The sequence below is a fragment of the Dipteris shenzhenensis genome, chromosome 6, assembly GCF_047967505.1.
Source record: "Dipteris shenzhenensis isolate YYH24624 ecotype China chromosome 6, Dip_SZ_1.0, whole genome shotgun sequence".
NCBI lineage: Eukaryota > Viridiplantae > Streptophyta > Polypodiopsida > Gleicheniales > Dipteridaceae > Dipteris > Dipteris shenzhenensis.
Window position 1 is genome coordinate 29,189,967 of NC_141601.1, and position 17,390 is coordinate 29,207,356.

The following is a 17,390-nucleotide window of genomic DNA, read 5'->3' on the forward strand; positions in this document are numbered from 1 at the left end:
TTCCGTTCTTGTGAGAAAGAGATGTTAGAGTCCATTTTATCCTTAAGGGGAGAGAGAAAGAGAGACAAGTCTATCCTATCATAGCAGCAACAAGCTCTCGGCCATGCAAGCTCCTATCTACAACTAGCACCTCTAAACTCTCCTGATTCCTTCAATAACAAGGTCCAACAACAGCCTCTCCATCGCCCAGCCTCCAACGAACCCCACGCCCACGGCTCCATCGAGCCTCCAACGCTAGACCGAATGGAAGCTCTAGGCTACTCAAATGCCTCTACAACAGCAAGGCGGCTCTAGCCTCCCATCAACCAGTGCCTTCTTCAAACAGCCGTCTCCCCAACGAGCCCAACATCATGACCTCTGAGGAGAGACCCCAATCAGCGCCAACTCCTTTGGCGACTTCCCACAGCTACTTTTACTGTCACGGCATCTTCATTGAGGTGGGCAACAAGCTGCTCATGTAACCTTTGCTGCCCGTCAGCACATCTCTCCTAGCCTCTTCCGAGAGCTTTTGAGGCGACTCTTCCAGTTATGCTACTCCACCCACAGCGGACAACCTTCTCCTTTAATGCTCAACCGACGGAATCAGCTCACCGACGCTCCCCTGCAATAACCCGACCAGCAACTCTCCTCCAGCTAGCCAAACTCTGCGACATATCCGTTCGTTGAACTCGGTAAACTGCCTTCCTGTATCGTCTTCTGAAGCTCCTGATCGCCTTGGCATGCTGCGTTCTCCTCGGTTAATTTCGCTGCTTTGATGATCACGTTCGTTGATTCCATGCGTCGCAGATAAGCCTCAAAGTCTTCTCCAAGGTTTAGTAACCTTAAGACACGTGGCAGATAAGAGAACTAACCATAGTTAACCAACTTAACCAAAGGTTCTTTCAACTAACCTAGGTCAATGGTTAAGTGAACCCACACTAAACCATGGTTAGATTTAAGTTCAGGTTTAGTTAAGTGCCACCTAAGCACCCAGCACCCTTGCTAAGCACAGTCTTGCAAGCTGCATATGAACAACCCCTATGCCACATCATCAAAGGCTCCTCTTCTTCACAAAAGCTTCCACAAGCCATAACTTGCAATCTAGGAAGAATTTGCACACGCTCCGAAAAGGAAAAATGATCGTCTTTCCAAGCTCTACGCGCCTGTCAGTTCAGAATCATTGTATGCAATTAGACACTGCCAATATTGAAAGAATTCAATTGGTAAGACCTTTGCAACCATTGGAAAAGCAAAGCATGTATGCAAACATCGATGTAAAAAGCAAGCCGAAGCACAAGTGCATGAGATGACCATAGCACGAAGCATGGCATCCACACATAAAGCATCAAGGCATATGGTAGAACAAAGCATCATGCAGGTAGCTACACCAAGCAAAGCAGCAAACGAGTCATCATCAAGCCATGAGCCAAAAGGTGACATCAATGGAATGTATTGAAAAGCAAAAACCTTGCCAACCTTGCCTATATGTTTTGTAATCAAACCTGACCACCTGAGAGTAGCTATGAAAGCACCCAGGGGAGGTATTGACATGTAAAAGCCACACTTGACCACCTTAAGTAGCATGCATGCACTAAGGGGAGGTGATGGAATGTAACTCACATCTGACCACCTTGCAGTAGCCAAAGGATCATGGCACCAAGGGGAGGTGTTGAGAGTTGTGGTGCCATGAGCACATGTAGAGCAAAGGTATGAGCAAAGGATAAGCTGCCACATGGCATGGAGAGGAGATATCCCACATGTGAGCAAGCAAATGGATGTAAGTACCCTCACCTATAAAAGGGAGGTTCATTTGAAGTAAATAAATCAAGCACTTTGCACTATCTCAAGATTCTCTTTATGAGTCCAAGCTAATCTATCTTGGAACCTAATTGACTTGAGATACATGTCATGAGCACTCTCTTCATCATGTTTCCACATAGGTTTCATCCACCTTAGAGCGCTCCATAGATCCTGAGGCACACATGTTTTGTCATCTATCATACTAATCTTAATACCGGTTTACTGTGATAAGCCTTTTTGGATCATATAGTTAATGATTGTCTACTTAGATTGAATGTATGATATGTTTTGTTTTTTTTTTAGAGCTAGCTTTCTGTGTGTGGCAGTTACACCCACAAGACTTCTTATGGAGTGTATAGGATTCTCAACCATGTATGGAGACGCCGAAAGATTTTACATCCTCCACATGATAAATTGACTCCATCATGTTGTTTTAGCTAACAAAACCATCTCTCTCAGGCCCCCTTACATGGTAGAGAAGGTGAATTGATTGATGATCTACCTTTCTATCCTTCAGTTTTTATAATCCTATTTATGGCATCCTTTGACTAGGTGATGTAGGCATCGAACATTAACTACATACCAAAGCAAACATGATTGATTTGGAGGATCCCACTTCAATGACATTGGAAACACAAGGGAACCTTTTTAGTTATGTATTGATCTCTCTTTATGTAAATTGCTCTTCTCCTTCATGGAATGGCTTCTCCTAACAATTTTATGCTTCTTTGATGGTTCTCATCACAAATAGGGAAGAAATTGCTTGTCCTGTCATTTGAAGTTTTTAGTGAGTCTTCTTTTCAAACATCAAATATAGAACTCTACTCAATTTCAACCTATGCAAGCATACAAATCACTATTTCTCAATTGAATGTCCTCAAATCCATCACATAGATGCCATTCTATCTTTTTCACATTCAATGGGTTTTTTTCACCTCCAAATGCCTATCATCCTCCTTGTTTCAATATACCATGCATGGTTCATTATGCTTCTTCCTGTAGAGCACAATCCAGGTCTAGCTTTTATGTTTATAGTATGTTTTTTCTACACCATCCTTGAGATGAAAGCGTTGCAAAATGATATACATAATTTTCAACCTTGTTTTCCTTGCAATTGTACCTACATATCTGATGTCTTAGCAGGTTTATTATGAGAGCAAGTTGAGTAGCCCTAATGACCTATTGCAAGATACTCTTAATTGTCTCCATTTGGCGCATCACTAGTCAGCCTTGGGCTAGCATACAGGGATGGTTGCATGCTTTGCTATGTTTTGCTAGTCTGCTCTACATAACTTTTTTGGTTAGGATGTGCCAGACATCTAAATTTATACTCTCTTTTTGTACCTCTTTTTGTACATTGGAGCTATTATAATGAGATATGGAAGCTTGAAGACCATATTTATTCTTTCCATCATTGTGTGTGTGTGTGTGTGCACGCATGCGCATGTTTAGATTAAAAAGTCCCATCAATAATTGAGCCATACAATTAATTCCATCAATTGGATAAAAAGTTTAAAAAGAGAAACATATAAGGAAAAAATGTCTGAGACATCTAAGTTGAAAAATCCAACTAGAGTTTGCAAAAATTTTTATCAAAATTAAGATTTTTTAATAATATTGAGTTTGACAAACATGATATTGAAAAAAGATGTCGAATCCTCAGGCATTCCAAGTTCTAAGGTCATGGTCCACTTACCTACCACCATCCAAACAAACTAGGTGTTAGAACATCATAGTTACATTTGGGTAGATAGGTAATGCCTATTTTCCCCGACTTGTTATCACTTTACCTAGGAATACAGACAACCATATGGATGAATCTTAGAAAATTAAAAAAACAATTTAGCCACAAGTGAAGTTTAAGTCACAAGTGGAGTAAGGAGTGAATGAGTGCATGCATTAAGAAAGGATTAGAGGAGGTATGGGACGATTAGTAGGCTTGGTATGTGGGGTGGTTAAAAAGAAAATGTAAAGGAAAGATTTCATGGGGGTACATAAAAAAATAATTCATAGTTAGGGAAGTATTCATCTGTGTGTGTGTGTGTGTATTCATGTGTAAAGAAATAAGTGTCTGTGTGTGTGAGATACCTTTACTTTTTTTTCTTTTTCTTTTTTTTGTGGCCCACTCTCCACCTACTGATAATAAGTGAATAAAAGTGGATCTGTATGATAAGTGTCAAAATGAAAAAATAATGCCAATACTAAATGCATAAACCACTTATGCAAAATAGATATAAAAGTTAGTAAAAAAGGTGGATCACAACATGACTAGGGATTATTATCCATGCTAAAACATTATCCAATGGATATAAATTAATTGTATGGCTCAATTATTGATGGGACTTTTTAGTCTAAACACACACTTTGATTTCCCAACTAGAAATCAAAGTGTGTGTTTAGACTAAAAAGTCCCATCAATACTTGAGCCATTTAATTAATTCCATCAATTGGATAAAAAGTTAAAAAAGAGAAACATATAAGGAAAAATGTTTGAGACATCTAAGTTGAAAAATGCAACTAGAGTTTGCAAAAATTTCAATCAAAATTAAGATTTTTTAATAATATTGAGTTTGACAAACATAATATTGATAAAAGCTGTCGAATCCTCAGGCACTCCAGATTTTGAGGTCAGGGTCCACTTACCTCTACCACCATCTAAACAAACTAGGTGGTTAGAACATCATAGTTATGTTTGGGTAGACAAGTAAGGCCTATTTTCCCTGGCTTATTATCGCTTTACCTAGGAATATAGACAACCATATGGATTCTTAGAAAAATAAAAAAACAATTTAGCCACAAGTGAAGTTTAAGTCACAAATGGAGTAAGGAGTGAATGAGTGCATGGGTTAAAAAAGGATTAGAGGAGGTATGGGATGATTAGTGGTCTTGGTATGTGCGGTGGTTAAAAAGAAAATGTAAAGGAAAGATTACACAGGGGTACATAAAAAAATAATTCATAGTTAGGGAAGTATTCATCTGTGTGTGTGTGTGTGTGTGTGTGTGTGTGTGTGTGTGTGTGTGTGTGTGTGTTCATGTGTAAATAAATAAGTGTTTGTGTGTGTGAGATACATTTACTAATCAAATTTATTTTATGCGTGTGTGTGGGTGTTGTGAAACATTTGCATCTATTAACATTGTTTGCAATCAAAAATCAACTATTTTATGGTTTGGTTCTTCACAATCATGATGGCATATTGTTTATTTTACTTTCTCATTAAAACTCACATTTTCTGAGGCAATCTATTTGTGTGGTTCTAGGATACATGATATGTATAGCCTGTGATCTTCTATACATGGTCAATCATAATGCTCTTCTCACCTTTGGCATGGAACCTACGTCTCTCATCCTTTGGCACATGATTTGTTGTAGTTAACCCAAAAGCTATTAGATATTGAACACTAATATGCTTCCTCTAGTGTGAAAACAATTAGAAGTGATCTATTGATCTATGTATACCATATTACAACAATATGCTTCCTCTTGTGTGAAAACAATTACAAGTGATGTATTGGTCACATATAGCATATTACATACCACTTGTACCAAAAATTCCCCTAGTATATTTTTGGTTTGTGGCATACTCCTTACACATTCCACAATGGTGTGGCTCTCCTTTCTACTACACCATTTTGCTATTGTGTCTTAGCAAAGGTAATTTCTTATGAATACCCCATTATAGTTACATCTTCCCTATTGAATCCTCTATTAAAGTTGCATCTTCCCCGTTGACATTTTTAAGACACTTTAGTTTTGATTGCCACTTTAAGCCTTTGCAAGCGTCTTGAGCTCTTAAAACCTTTCAAGCATTTTAAACCTCTTCTTCATGGAATATGCAGATACCTTGCACGTATAGCGATCTACAAAATGAACAAAGTATTACTTATCACAAGTGATATTGTGTGTTTTATTTGGCCCACTATCTCATTGTGCAGTAGTTCAAAATGCATGTTTGCTCTATGGATCAATTCTTGGGATATGGCATGTCCCTTATGGATACCTTTCACATCTCATGCTTGAGGAGGTGGCTATCCACAAACCATGTTTCACTTACATTGTCCAAAAAATGAAGCTATCCAACTCGATGAAGCAACAAATTTAGATGACTATATGGATAGCCTTCACATAAATCTCATGTTTGAGTAGGTGGTTGTCCATGGACCAGGCTTCTCTTGCAAGTCCAAAAATGAAGCTATCCAACTTCTTGAGGCCACAAATTTGGATTACCATATGCCAATGTATACATCTTTTGGCTTGGCAATGCTATAGCAAATTTGTAGAAGATACTATCTCTGACTCCGTGCCCTATTATTACTTCCCTTGTAAATATAGTTACCATCGAACATAGCTTTGATCTTCTAGTACACACGTTAAAGGATGGATAAATATTGTGCTAACCTAACATAAATAAGCTCTCATAGTTGTCCCTTAGATAAAGTCATTGATATTTTGGAAGGTCTTCTAGATGTGCATGTAGAGAAACTTTAAACAGGAAAGTTCCTTGAGCCCATCATTTCTAAAAAAATTGTATTGTGGTGCACCCAAATTCATTATTCAAATGTCATGCTTAGATTCACCTGTTGCAAGGAATGCTATGCATAACTTGAGACTATGTTTCCCTATATCTTTGTCCCTTTTGCCATGGCACAACACATCTTGTGCAATGTATCTTCTTTATCTTGCCCTTCAAAATCATATCTTACATTTAATGCATGTGCTTGAAGTTATTTCTTTCTCTTGCCTTATCCTTTACTACAGAAATCTCTTGCAATGTGGCCTAGCTTACCACAATTATATCATATCACCTTGCTCTTTGTTGCTGACTAATCCTTGGACTATCTTTGTTGTTGACCTTAATTTTATGAATACTTATTCTTTTTTGTTGACTTCCATATTGGACGTCTTGGAAGCCAATGTGCCTTTGGCATAGTCTTTGGGCCCATAATCTTTCCTTCAATCTCTTCTTGGATCAGTAGGTGATCAATTCAACCATTCGTACATAAAAGCCTTCAAATGATAGGAGTGACATGCTAATCCTCTCTATAAGCTCTATGTTTTTCATATCAAATCCATTATCCACCATTAGTCTTTCTCTTAGTATATTCATCTCATTTACATGGACCATTATGGCATCTCAATCTTGCATTCAAGTTCTCCAACCATCTCTTGAGAATTTAGAGCCTTCACAAGAGTTTTTCCATCATACATAGAATTGAATTTTGTCCAAACATCTTATATTTATGTAGATACATCACTTGGGAAAAAGTTTTTTACTTTATGGATGTTGCAAAAATTTCTATGGCCTTGGTATTTCAAATCATCAAACACATCCTTTTCTACTTACGATGCATTTCAAGGTAGTGCTAGCATTTTCCTATTAACAAGTGACCACCACTTCTATCCTAAAAGTGAAATTCTCATTTTTCATTTCTAGATGTGGAAGTTGTTGTATTCAATATAAGAGATCTGACACACTAAATTCTACACCTACCACATCTTTATATGATGAGAGTAATACAATTAGGTGATGCAAGTGCAAAATGATGGCCTAATAGCTGATGATTGATGTGTGAATTTGACAATCACAACTCTACTCAAATCAAGCCCTCAAAAGTGCATATATTAGTCTTTAGATTTAGTTCAGACCATAAAAAGTTATGGCTCCTCCAAGATCATGTCTTTTCATATGTTTAAATGCCCTAAAGTGACTCTTAAAATGCCTAAAATTTGCAAATTTGTAAAAATAAAATAAAAGGGCTAAAATTTTGATTTTAACTCTTATCTTTGGAGGTTTCCCCTTACTTTTGGGTCACCTTAGTCCCCACTTAGTCCTTCCTTAGGGTCCATTGGACATTACCTTCAATAGTTTTCTTTATCTTCGAGCTAGTTGCATGACTACTATGAGTGGGGCCTAGCTTAGGGTTCATTTAGACCTTAGGTAATCTCATAGGGTTCCCTTGGGCCTTAGGGTCCACTTAGACCTTACCTTTAATATTTTTATTATTGGGCTCTATTTGCATGAATACTATGACTTAGGCCTTACTTGGGGTCCATGTAAACCTTACCTTAGGGAGTTTCCTTAAACCTTGGGTTTTAGCTACACAATTGCCATGTGGCATTATTGAATACTACTAAGCTGCAAATTATCATGTTGACATGGTAGTGTGGGTGAATTCTTCATGTGATGTGGTACTTACATGGCAATTTCTTTCTTCAACGGGTATGCTTTTCTTTTTCTTTTCTTATTAAATTAGGTAAAAGCACAGTTGCACGAACAGTTGTTGCAAAATTTGAATTCAAACATACAATTTGCATCACTTAACCCCAATGTTATTGACTACACTCCACATGGTTCTCTTGACCCTACATGTGTTAAACTTCTTATATGCTTATGTTTTAAGGATTTAGAAGATGTCATGTACTTGACTTTGTGCCTTTTGTCTAGTCTAAGCACTCTTTGCTTTAGCTCTACTCTAGCTCCTTTTGCTTCAACTCTGCTATATTGGTAGTGTAGAGCTTTATTGTAGCAATTTTTCTCATGCTTGCACTTCTAACCTCTATTCTACTCCTTTGCAAGTTACAATTTGTGCTTTGCTACTCATGAGATAGACTACATATGGCTTATGCACTTTGCTGGTAACTCTCATATGCTAACTATGCTACCTTAAGATTTTTCTTTGTTGATTGGTATTTCTTCTTCCTAGTGCACAAGCTACTTAATTGTGCTTTTTTTAGGGCTCACAAGCTTTATCGAGCATGTTATTTGTCTCTTTTGATCCAATGGCGTATGAGACACGAATAACTTCACTATGTCTTTTGAGCTATCTTCATTTTAGTTTCATTAGGCATTCAAGTCTCTTTGTTGGCTTCACATGCTCACATAAGTAGGTTTTTTAACTAGATAATGCACTACCTACACTCTCTTGGCTAATTCTAACTAAATTCTGATCTTTAACACTAATTGAGTTGCCCTCCATGAGCCACTAAGGCACTATTAGCCTTTGCTTCTAGCATTTAAATCATCATTCCCTCTTCTTATGCCTCCAAATGTTTCCTCAATGCTAGATGGTTGAATATGAATATAACTTTAAAGCCACTTACACTCATTTCACATCAACCATAAGAGAGTTGGTATGTCTCATTGCCAAGTCATCGTTAGTATCAAAGACAAACCCTATGGTAATCAAGTTCTCTCTTTCCACCATGGTTATTGAGATCATGCAACCTTCCACACAAGTGGGGTGTTTCCAAGGACTCCTTAAATGGATTAGTCTAGATTCCATGCATATGTAAATGCTTTTTAGCTCTATTCACTCTTGGAACAAAACCCATGTTTCTTTGTTACTATAAAAACATCCCTCTCAAATGATTCACTCTTACATCCCACTAGTCTAACCAATGGAACAAATCGACCACAAATTCATATTTTGGGGATTAAATTTTACTAGATGGTGCAAATTATGTTAAGTTGCTATTTTATAAATCCCCTCATGCACATAAAAAGCCCCCATTAAAAAAATACCCCTAAGTACACAAAAGTGCTATCTTACACAATCGACCTCTTGGTTTAATTGCCAAATCCAAATGCAGTCACGTTAAAATAGTCCTTAACTTTGGACTACTCAATGTAAAAAATGTGACACATAAGCCCCCTTTTGAATAATTTCTACGTCAAACAATTATTTTATGAGATACTTAGATTCTTTTTTTGCTTGCTTGATTTTCCTACACTTCAATAAATTGTCGCATGCTTTTTCAAGCTCACTCGCTTTTTCTCGCTTGCTCTATCAACTCCCTCTTGAATATTTAACAAGTTGTCAATGAAAAAAATCTCACATCAAAGAATAGTTAGTAAAATATAAAGCTAGTGTTAAAATTCCTTGCTTCAATGAGTATTCATGCTGAAATTAATGCTTAACGATGGTACGCCTCTAACTAAATCACTAGGCTACAAGAGGATTAGGCATGACTTACTACACAAGTTTCTTCACTAATCAACCAATCAAATCCAAACATATTGTTCGGCAATGAACTTTTGATAAATCCTACAATGTGATGCATTAATAGTGTGGAGTGCTCACTCCCATTATAGGAGGTGTAGCACTAAAGAATAGGATTTAGTTGTAAGACATCTACTTGATTTTTTGTGGGGGTTTTCTTACCAATGCAAGAATTTATGCCCCACAATTTGCCTTGTCATGGGGGCTTTCTTACCATGGCAAGAAAATTGACATGACAAGAAAACCCTCGACACAAAATGCCCCATAATTTGCTATATTAATGTTTGCTAAGGAAGCTTTAATAGATCATGTGATGTGATGCAATAGGAGTATAGAGTGCTCACTCCCATTATAGGAGATATAGCACTAAAGTATAGGGTTTAGCTATTATAAGACTTGTTGTGGGGGTTTTCTTGCCATGCAAGAAAATAGCCACAATAAGAAAGCCCCAACATAAAATGTTCCATTATTTGCCCATATCTTCCTTAATAAATGTCTAAATATAGTCATAATTTCTTGGTATATGTCTACATGTACATATCAAAATTTTGTCATTTAAGAGTTGGTACATCTCATTTGAAAAACATTTAAATTTTCATATGTGAACATTAGATTTGAAATAAGTCTATTGAATGACATGATAAGACTATGAACATAGAGTTCAATCTAATTTGAAATCATTACTTTGCTCATCTAAAGAGAAATCCTGTTTCAACAAATTCCTCATGATTTGCTTTTCAGGAGATGTCAATCTAGCGCCTAAAAATTTATATAACATATCGTTTGAAAATCTCTTAGTTATATTATAATTAATTTCAAAATTTCAATAATGCTTTCTCCTTTAAGTAGAAGCATGTTGGTGCTTCCTTCTTGTTAAAAGACCCTATTTCTACTCATGAATTTATGTTGGTCCAATACGTTCTCTATGTGATCTCTAGTTTTTGTGCTCGCCTTTTTAACAAGCCCAAATACACTTGATTCACTCATGTTTAATAAGAGGATATACGGCAAATGAAATGGACACATGAGGGGTAGACTTGTTACTATTGTCAAAAATATTGTGTAAAAGGGCTATGATTACTTGGATGCAAGGAAGATGCAAGGTTTTGTGGTTTAACATTATTAATGCAATCAAGATTTTTAGTCCTAACCACTATTCAAAAGGCTCCTTATAAAGAGAAGCAGTTGCAAAGGTTACTAGAACAACCTTGTCAAGACCATCAACAACCACTAAATTAACCAAAAAGCACCCACAAAGCAATTAAAGATATACACAGCAAATGACTCTACTCACTAAGATCATGAAAATCCACAATGCCAACCATATACGATCTTTGTCTAGCAAAAAGTGGCAAAGTAATATGTGTAGATGAAATATGTTCACGAACAATATAAATCATTCACAATGATATCATGTGAATTATCCGTCGTTCATTTAGTAATAAGCATGAAATTTTGTCGAGCTTTGCAATGTTTCATAGGGTGGAGTCTGATCCTTCACATCCCATGACACACACACTCGATCATGTTTTTTTATAGTTGCATTGCAGTCTCCAAGTTTTTCCTGCATACCATTTTGAAGCTAGTAGTATCCTGTATTTTCAATTTTGCTGCGTCAAATGCTAATGCCTCTGCATTGATGCCTTCAACTTCTCAATCGAAAGTAAGGGAAAAAACTTTGCAAGAAGCTTGGCAGAGTCCAAGAAAGATTATGACAGCAAGGTGACCTATTCCATCACATACTTGGAATGGTTCGTCATCAAGTGGAAACACTCCTCAAGAAAATTCAGAGATTGGAATTACATGGGCTGCAGTAACAACCAGTCGTACCCTCTTCCCTGAAGAGGAAGTGGCTACTCTTTTATCGTATCCACAAACTTTAGTTTCATCTCAGGGTCGAGGGCCGAATCCTTAGGTTGAAATGCAAACTTGAATTTTTGGGTTGTCAAATGTATATACTTTGTAAATATGCTCACATATAAAGTGTTTTACTCTCAATGTACAGGGTCTCTATGATCCCCAGGAAATGGAAGTTGGTTTGGGGTTATCTACATCAAATGCAGCCTGATATAGTTGCATTGCAAGAGCATGATCACCATATGTATGCTAGTCAATATGGGCATTTTTCCGGCTATGATATCTTCTATGCAGGAGAACATACTTTTTCAAGAGTGGTTTTCCTGGTAAAACATGAAGTACGACCAACGATTGCTCTAAATGATTGTCAAGGTAGATGGTTGATTATCCAATGTCTTATACAAGGGGAAGTTTTTGAGTTTTCTTCAGTTTATGCGCCACAATCCTCTCATAGCAAAGGTTTGATTTGGGCTGATATGCAAAGTTATCCTTGGAAACAACATGCATTTATTTGTGGAGATTTTAATAATGCTCCTCAACCAGGTGATAACACATCAAGTCATACTCATATGTTAGCATCTGAGCATCAGCATTGGTCTGCTTTATTGACTCAGGTCCCTCTTATTGATTTGTGGAAAGAATCATAGCCTATGTTGCTTGGTTTGACCTTTCAACATAATGCTTAGTTTGCTTATCGAGCACGTTTGGATAGATGGTATAGAGTTGATCCTTAGCATTATAATTCTCTCACTATCAATTTATGGGTGGATTACACATTCACACATTTTGATCATGCCCCTTTGTGGTTGAGGATTGCTCTCCATGAGATACTTGATGATAGACTTGTTCACAGAAGATTGCTTCTTGTCAACAATAGTTATTTGCAGCATGAAGCATACAAGAATCTGGTTAAAGATGCACTTCAACCACTATCTCGACAGGCTACTATTGGTATTGATTTTGCATGGGAAGCCTTTGTTACATGAATACAAGATGTCATTCGTAGTTATGGCAAAAGCTATATGAAGACCTTGAGGGATAATGTTGCTCATGCAAAATCTCAGTGTCAGTCTTCGATAGAGTTGAGTCACCTCAAGAGTCTTTCTTATCAAGAAAATTAGATTTTATGTCAGGAAAAATATTATCTGCAATGCAATGACAATAGGAACATAGCTAAATGGGAAATACGTGCAAGACAAAGAGCTTTTTTGGATAAAGGTTGCTCCTCTAAAGCCTTTTTTAAAGGGCTTCATTATAGGTCTTCTCAAAATATTTGCAGAGGGCTTTGTTATCAGATGGTATTTGGACTTTTTCCAAGGTAGAGCTTGCTGCAACTTGTGTTCAACATTTTTATTCTCAGTTTGGAAAAGTAGATTTACCCTCACATGAGGTTATTACAGTGAGAGGAAAATTATTACAACATGTCATTCCAATTGTCTCTTTGGCATAGGCCTTGGATTTGGAAGCTCCTTTCACTAAACAAGAGCTAAATGATGCTGTTAAATCCTGTGGTAGATGGAAATCTCTTGGTTGGGATGGGGTCTCATGCTGAAATTTTTCTTAGCATTTTGGGATTCGTTGAAAATGCCTTTGCTACAAATGATTAATACTACTTGGCAAAATCAATGTATGCCTACTGCTTGGACGAAAGGGTTGGTTAAACTTCTTCCCAAGAAGCCCATTTGTGAGTCCTTAGCTGATTGGAGGCCCATTACTTTGATGCCAGCAATATACAAGATCATCACCAAAATGGAGGTTGATCGGATAAAGGAATATTTACATGATGGCCTCTGCACCCAGCAAAGTATGGCTTTATTCCATGACATCATATTGTTGATAACATTGCAAATTCTTATGTTGGAATTGAGTATGCCAAGTATACAGAGTAGGATGTGCTTATTTTGTAGTAGGTAGATATTGCAAAGGCATTTGATACCATTCAATGGGACTTTATAGCTCAGACCATTGGGATTTGGTCAAAAATTGTAGCATGTTATCTTTTGGCTTTATCAAGATAGCAAAGCTGCATGCATTCTATCTGAAGATTTATCAGAATCCTGGACAATCCTAGACACTTAAATGTTCAGTTCGGCAAGGTTGCCTTCTCAGTGCTATTTTGTATGCTATAGTCACACATCCACCAATGCTTCAATATATTGATCATTCGATGGTGACAAATATATTACATGGGTTGGAAATTCCTACAAGTCGCTCATTGGTTGCTTAGGATTATGCAGATGATTCTTTCTTCATGCCAAAAAACACTCCAAGGGATCTTTTTTCATTAATGCAAGCTCTTTCTTTGTATGGACTGGCTGCTGGCCTACACATTAATTTTCAAAAATCCCATTTGTCGCCATTGCATACCCAGGATTGGCAAAGGCTGCTATGGCTAGGGGAAATTGTTCCACCAACTCAATTGATTCATCATCTTGGATATCCTTTAGGTTGGAGCATCACCCACCATCAACAGATTGATTGTTCTTGCTGAATTGAAGAAAAAACTAAAATTGGCTACTTGGCCATTGCATGTCCAACTTCACACTGTTCAATCTATTTTGGTGGCTTATATTCACTTTTATCTGCCATTGATTTTTTTCACTCGGAAGGATTTGTATTCCTTCATGTCCACCATTATGGAAATTTTCTGGCGGTCAAAGCATGGCAAGAAAAGCTTGCAGATTCTTCCAGTACATAGATTGTGCTCACCCAAATTGCATGGAGGGTTGAATATTCTTAATATACATGTGCACATTTTAGCTCATAAAGGCAAGATGATGCTTTAGTTTCTTCAAGATGATCACTGCTATGATGCATTCCTTACTGGTTGACATCACCACTCCTACATTTGGTTTTTGGCAACCCACTCAGTGGGATTTTCTTCTGGGCTATATTGAAGGCAAAATCAAAGGTTGCCCTATGGTTTCTCAGATGTTTTTTTATTGGAAGCATATTCTTTCACACTTGGCATGGAATGGAAGAGACTCTTTACAAGAGGCTAGCACTTTGCAAGCTGAGAGCATCCATTGGTCATAGGCTTTCTCTACTCCCTTGGCTTTGCAGAAGCCTCGACACTCTTATTTTCTTAATTTAAAAGGGATTTCAATTGTTGTAGATGTTATCAATGATGATGGCATTATTTTATCTTTCCCTTAGGCTGTTGCAAAATATGGTTTGGGCATGCACTATTCTCCAGTATGGCAGGTCATTTCTCAAATGGTTCAGCCATTTCATCCAGTCCCACCATTAGAGTTTTGAGACAGGCTTCAGGATTGGACTCTTCTTCCTTTATATTCATTTATTCATCCTTTGAAGTTGTCTCATATCACAGTCTCTTCTTTATATAAAGTTTTGTTATCACCACCTTGGGTGTCAAATAGAGCTAATCAGATTTAGGCATTGCATCGTCCACTCAAATGGTGGAGAAAGAGATTAAAGTAGATTTGGCACTCTAAGCTTCCTTTACACCAACAGGTTTATTTATGGCGTGTTCTGCTTGGGGTTGTACCATCAGGATAGCTTTTATCTTGCAGACGTATTGCTCTTGCCATCTGTCAGCGGTGTTTAGCTCCCTGGGAATCTGTATCTCATATCTTTTGGAATTTCTCTAAGACAAAATTTCTTGGGTATTCTTTGCGACAGATTGAGATTGAATTCTCTTAGGTTGTTTTTCGCAAGCATTTTTTATTGTTTGGGATATATCCCAAATAGCCAAATTTTGATTTGTTCTTTACCTGAGTTCGTTACTGGGCACTCTGGACTCTCTAGAAAGCTAGAAATCACAGAGTCCATTATTTTCTACTTTTCCCTTTTTTTGTTGTTCCTTGCAACAATCACTCCTCGATTGTTTGCAAACTCATTACATAGATCAGGATGTATATTTGTCCTACATGGACATTTTCGCTTACCATTTTTTTTTTGGCTAGCTATATTGTAATATAAAGCAATCAAAGACTTCACCCCAAAAAAATGTGTGTGTGTGTGTGTGTGTGTGTGTGTGTGGAAGACAAGACAACAACCCCTTTTGCATAGTGAAAAGAAGAAAGAGTCAGGGTAAAGGATAGAAAGAGAACATTATAGAATTAAGGAAGAGTTTGAGTATGTAGGTAAAGTACCTACGAAATTGCATAAAAAGTATATAAGGGCTTTGATAAGAAATGACAATAATGTTTTTGCAAAAAAAAAAAAGAGCTTGGTGAAGTCTTGATAAGCATCAAGTAAGCATCTCTTTTACTGAAGAGGAGATTCAACATACCTACCACCATCCAAAAAGAAAACATGGTAAGAACCAACTTAACTTTAATTGGGAAGACAGGTGTCATAAACACCCCTCCCTTGTTACCAAGGTCACAATAAAATAGTAGCTTAAACACAGACTTAAACAGCTCGATGTTGTTGGAGTAGCATGGAGACAAGATGGAGATACCAAGATGATGAAAAGGGAGAGACTTTATGTTACATCCAAGAGTGACATCATATGTGAGCTCAAGAGAGCATCTGTAGATCCACAATTATTTGCACTAATGCTTATTGCAACTAGGTTCTAGATTAAAAATTAAGGTATAACTATATCTACCTTTAATTTTAGATTAAAACTATTGTCTTTTGTCAAAGAAAACTTTTTTTGAGCTTGAGAATTACCTAAATGGATAGTCTAAAACTAGCTCGTAGCTTTCAAAAGCCTACTCCATGCCACATAAATATAGGTCTCCAATGGGGCATGGGTGTAAGTATGTCTTAAGTGCAGTTTAAAATATTTTAAAGGACTAGGAAATATCATAAGAATCTTACAATTGCGTTCATTTGCCACCATTGTCTTATGATTCAAGCCACATAGACTTTAAATAACTTTATAACTTCTTATTTGCGTATAAAAAGTAGCATGACTTCCACGATCCAATAATAGAGTTCCCTGGAGCTTGTTAGCTTAATAGATTTTGGTGTGTGAACTCAAAGGGGCTTTCAATAATGCTTATTTTCAATTAATGGTGTTCAAATATGCAACATCACCAAATTCTCTCCACATATGACTTGTCTTCAAGACAATCCTTATGGCTAAAAGAAGTTAATGACATCAATTTTCATATGGATCTACTTAAGATAACGGGAAAGATAATTAAGCATTAAACATGGGTCATTAGTTGAAAATAAGCATTGTACCTTCTTTTTTATCCTTGCTGACACCAAAATCTCTTATCATAAGACATGGGTAATGGGCTAACATCGTGAACAAGCTAGACCAAGTACTTCTCCCCTATCTTCCCCCAAATTGACTATCAAATCAATATGTAGATCAATGATGTTGCATGTAAAAGTGTAGAGCTGAAAGTACAGAATAGCACGTGACCATTGTGAAGATGATGCTAGAACAAGTTGCTTAGTTGTAAGAGTGAATATATGAATGCACATTTAGAAACAAAACAATTTTATATAGTTTTAAGAGTGTACACATGAATGCACATCCGGAAGACTTAATTGTGAGACACAACTTAATAACATGCACAAGATTTTAACCAATTCCACCTTTCATTGATCCCACAAATGTACCTAGATTAGGGAATGTAGACCTTGTTGTGCCCATGATGTAAGCACTAGCCTTATAGAAGGCCCATTGCCTTATTAAGTTACCATATGGCATAACCATCTAAATAGCATTAGTACCTTGGTAATGGCAATCCTTATGGATAGTCACAAGGGCCCTTCTAACACAACAATAGTATTTAATAATGGCAATCCTTATGGACAGTCACAAGGGC